Raw genomic sequence first — 5,520 nt, forward strand, 5'->3', positions numbered from 1 at the left:
AAAACCAGACTGATTTTATTTTTTTTATTTTTTTTAAATTTTTTTTTAATTTTCCATATTACTTTTCTCATCCAGAGTTCATTCTAAGTTCTTGCTGAATATTTTATATCTTTGATAGGTTATTTTCCTGCTTCAATTATTTTTAGACTTTCTTGTACATCTCTACTGACCTTCTTTATTCTTTCAGTATTTATTGCTACATGATGTTCATAACCTTTGGATATATGTTAATTTAGCTTTAAACACTTTCTGGTCTCTTCCCTGCCCTTTCATCATGTTATTATTCCTCCCAAATTGCCTTGAGAATTTCAGCTTTTTTTGGGTGGAAATCCAGTTATATACTGAATGTAAAATCTTCAGGTTCAGTGTGCTACACTAAACCTAATTCGGCTCATTTCACTAATGCTTAGAAATATATATATTCAAATAATCAGTCTTTTTTTCAAAAAATATTTTTCAAACTGTAGGCAAGAGTTGCTCCTTTAGTTTTTGTAGATGTTAATCCACTTGAACATAAACCCAGCTTTTACTCTATAACGATTAAACAACAGCGTCCCTATCTCAAGCTTCAAGTCCAAGTTCTATCATAAGATAATTAATTATATCAATAATATTGGTCATATTGTTTGATTTGCAATCATGTAGCCCTGCAATACAGCATTGACATTGTTTAGTAACAGGCCATAATCTTTGTATTGAGTTTTTAGGCTTTCAGGACTGAGACAACTGGTCTGCCTCAACTTTTCCCGACTTGCCTGCAGCTTTGTTTCACCTGGTTTAGCAGTGATAGCAATTTCTCTGAAAGACTGGGTGCAGTGATCCTGACAGCGAGACCATCGTACATTGAAGAGTTAGTGATCCACATAACAGTGAACCTGAGTGGGCGCAGGCATGTGCTGTGCTGTGCTACCATGCATGTCCAGCGTGGTTTTCAGGCTGCACAGCTCCCCTGCCTGCAGGACAGCCACAGATGGCTGATTATAACAGGGGAGCATGTGGGCAGCTCCCACGTGGCTAACACACCACCTCTGTGTTCTCTCTGTGCCTCTACCTAGAAGTTCAGCAAGAAGTTCTCATCTAAACATCCTTTTTATCTGATGGTAAAAATAACTAATAGCATTGCTTGCCTTTCAGAAAGTCCTATAAGAGTTCAAATGACCCAAATGAGGTAACATTTCCATGGATGGGACCTTAAACAGCATGCTGTGCCCTGGTTGGAGCCCATTTGATACCACACAACTTGGAGTTCCCAGCATCTGAAGGAATGTAAAATTATCTACATTATCCTATTTTTCTTTATAGCATTAGCTCCAGTAAAGAGTATTTTAAGAGATACTTTGCAAGATTTGAGTGTATTTCTCACTGAGATCAGAATGAACTAACATCCCCTTGAGGCAACATACAAGAAGCCTATGGCTATTTTATTTTGCTTTTTTTTTTTTTTTTTTTTTTTTTTTTATCTTTGTGTATTACAATCACGGTTTTATATAGATAGATATAACAAGCGGTTGCACAATTTAGAATGATGATGATGTAAAGCAGAGAAATGCAGGCTTGGTATAACTGCAGAGGCCTTTAGAAATGGAGACACAGGATGCAGAATAGGTAAGTACCAGCATGGGATGATAAAAGATAAAGCACAAGCTTGGCTCTGGAAAACTTGTGGGTATAAACATCTTACCCAGTAAAAGAAATGAAGATTTGGAGCTGGTAAAAAAATATTTCTAGGGGTAACAAAGAGAACAAAGAAGTAATATCTAACATACATAAAAGATATCGTATACAGTGAGCTTGGATATGGCATGGAGCTGCAAACTAACGAAGAAAGAAGAAGGTGTAAAAATGTGTTACCAAACATACAAAACAGTCCCCAGGTGGATCCCAGATTTAGGAAGAAGCCATCAACATCATACTCCTCCTGGTGAAATACTCCACATGGACTCCACCCAAGTTGAAACCACCAACCTTTGGACTTCAAACAACAGGGGAAGGGGCAGCAACTGGGAAGTGTGTGCAGAACAATTCTAACTGAAATATTAGTCCTTCTTTTTCTCTAACAATTAAATCTGGGCTAATAGTATTTAGACACATAAGATTTCAATTATACTAACAATTAATTCTTGGCCTTACCTATACATGAGGTGTGCCTCCTCTTTGTCTGTAAACAAGGTTTTGAGAGCAGATGTATGCATTTTACCCGTCTTGATTTTCAGTACAGCTTGTTTTCCATAACTGGTTATGCATCAGTAAATCTGCATGCTTTTCACTGTAGACACACATTTTAGGCAGTGCCCCCCATGTTTAAGCTGTCTTTAATATAAGTTAACAGGCAACATTTCAGGCTTTTTTGTTGTGACTGTTGTTCTTTATGTTTAGTATGTACTTACGTGCTTCTGCTGCCACTGAGCTAAATCACGTCTCCTCTCTTTAGGAATGCAATCGGTATCAACACATACTTCCGAAACTGCAACAGTCTATTACAAAAATACCTGCAAGAGTCTCTACAAAAACCTGAAACAGTCTAGTTCAGAGTGTACTCTTACACAGCACCAGTGTTGAGTTTCACTTATAAAAATGGAGTAATATGTGAAATAAGAAAAATCTTCTCAAATGTATTTGCACTTCAGAGGTACACAAACCATTAAGAAAAAATTCCTCTAATGCTTCAGGTCACATTCTGGACTCGTGTAGCAGAATGTCACATAAATTTCTAATGGTGCAGAACTGTCTGTCAGCATTAACGGGCCACTAGATATAAAGAAAGGCTCATAGCCCAACTGTGTTCCTTTCCTGCCCCACTCTCTATGGCCAACAAATAAAGTATTTTGAGAATGTCTTCAATAATTCCTTTTGCAGTCCTTGGCCACCAGGACACAGAGAAACCCATAGCTACTCTGATTGATGAGAGGAGATGCAGCAGCATAGACTGACAAGTGGTCGATGGGCTTAAGTTTATATTTTGTTTTTCCTGGCCCCTATGGCTGAGCAATACTTGGCAGGCTGCTTTGGCTCTGGTCTTATTTGTCCTTCTCATAAACCCTTTTGATTCTTACGATATACTCAAAGGTTTGGTCTTCTGTGTCAAATTTCTGCTATTACTTTATTTCTTACTCATTCTCTGAAAACAAGTAATTTCCCTTGTCTTCATCAACCCTTTGGGTCTATAGAGAGTGCACACATGACACGTGTTTGAGTGTATATTTGTACATGTAAGTATGTACTTACATGTAGTAAAATCAGGGAAGATATCAGATATTCAAAAGTTAAATGCATATAAATGAATAGGTACATAGAATGTATATGTGTGTGTGTTTATATACAAAAAAGTATATGCAAGTATTGATATACAAATGTTCATATATTAAAATCCAATCCTACATAATAAGATTTATTAATTTAACATGCAATGCAAAGATTAGGAAAACGTCTTATGGTTGTGATATGGCTTTATGAACAGCCAACACTTAAAACATAAATTCTCAGCCAGTTATTTAGTTCCCAAATATCTCCCAACCTCCCACAGTCTCATGTGTTCCTTTTTATATGCTACCCATATATCTGCTAACTCATTCAACTTCAATTAAATCAATTACAAATCCCCACAGTGCCCTAATTAGTGAAATATACTTAACCAAATCTATCAATAATTATTTTGAACATCTCATAATATCCCAGCTAGAAAAACACTTAAGTGAAAACTAATTAATTGCTGTCAACAAAATAAAGAGATCCTTACATCTCAAATGCCATCACACACATATAATTAGCTAATAAATTTTAAATGGGTAAATTATAGGGTGGGAAAAAAAATCAAGTAAAAGTTAATTGTTAAATCTCTTTAACAGTTAAATAAAAATCATTATGACGAAGTAGGTTCTTATACAGAAAAAAACAATAGACAAAACAATAATAACAGCAATTGGTGCAATTGTGCATGATGTCTTTGCAGGAAAGATTTGGGCATGTGAGTCAGAAGTTCTCTATCACTGGCAAAGTGAGAGAGAGTTTGACCACTAGGAAGACTTGTCATGTATGATTTTTGTCACAGATACTGTGAAAGCAACTGATTATATCAGATGAGGGCACTGAAGGGGTTGAAATATGTCTTAGTCTTACTTGGAGGAGAGTTTTATAGTCATTATGATGCAAAGACTAGTGAATTAAATGACATATTTTTGTAGGATTGTGATTAATGAGAAATAGAATTTACCGCTATTAGAAGGATTGACCATAAGAACAGGTGGTTTAACAAATGTTCAGGTTTCCTTGTGAGTCAGAGGGATTTCACTTATTTTAATATAGTCCTTAACAGATTTGAACACAGTTAAACCAGAATGTTCCTGAAATTATTATTTTTATGTCCACATCTCTTAAAATTCCTTACTAATCTTCCTGGTTTGTTTTGCTGATTAAGGATACCAATTAAACTCAGACACCAGAGTGAAAAGAGTAGGTGTATTTTACTGGTGATAACCAAATAATGTAACAGTGTAATACAGAAAACATGAAGTAAAAAAAAAAGGCAGAATACTGCACCTAGAGCAACAAACAGGAAAATACAGGGTAATGCATCAAATTACTACATGAGAGAGAGAACAGTGACTAAGATCCCTCACCACTCGCACACGTCACCATCACCCAGCCCCGCAGTGGCTGGGCAGCCCCGGTTACAGCGAGGGTTTGCAGAGCCTGTCCCGGCAAGGGGGAAATCCTACGCGGGGCGTCCACCCACAGGTGAGGCTGCCAGAGTCGCTGTGAGCGGGTCCAGCCTTATACACCAGAGATTGGCCAGCCAGAATAGCCGGCACCTTTGTTTTGAGCAGAAAATTTCTGCTTCCATTCTCCTGTTGGATTCCATCCAAAGCCTGGCCAGGACTCGGAGGGGCGGGAGACCAAGGGAGTTTCTGACAAGGCCAAACACTTGGCTTCTCTTTGGTTGGTTACATTCTCTCCTCACCACTGATTATATTCTGTCTAAGCTGCATCTTTCACTAGTGAGTTTACATACTTTGTTAATGATTATGTACTGAGTTAGAGGCTTCAGCCTGGGGCCTGTTGTTCAGGCTTCAGTATTTCAGTGCTTTAGCACTTTTTACATCAACATAGGTGGGTTGTTATAACTTAGTACAATACCTACTAGCACAATGGTTAGCAGTTATAAAATATACAGGATTCATCTATAGGTCAACTCTGGGTTGGGCCTGTTGTCCAAGCCTTAGCACTTCATGGTTCCATTCCTATTACCATCTCAGGGTGTGAAAATTTTTTGCCCAAAGATAAATCACAGATCAATATTCTCTGGTAAAGTCAAAATCAGTATCTGATATTGATGTCAGGAGTCATGACACTTTGGAGAAGAAGAAATTTTGAGAAATCTCTTTCAGATGGTAGATAAGCACAGGACTTCAATTGGCTTCATGAAGTGATAAGAAAAAGAATTTCAGACTATGGTGTTTGTAGTGCATGTGTTGATATTTTAAAAAAATGCAACATGACTTCAGCTAGTAGGTGTGTTAATAC

Source organism: Athene cunicularia, assembly GCF_003259725.1.
Source record: "Athene cunicularia isolate RWA chromosome 3 unlocalized genomic scaffold, athCun1 chr3_part1, whole genome shotgun sequence".
Classification (NCBI taxonomy): Eukaryota; Metazoa; Chordata; class Aves; order Strigiformes; family Strigidae; genus Athene; species Athene cunicularia.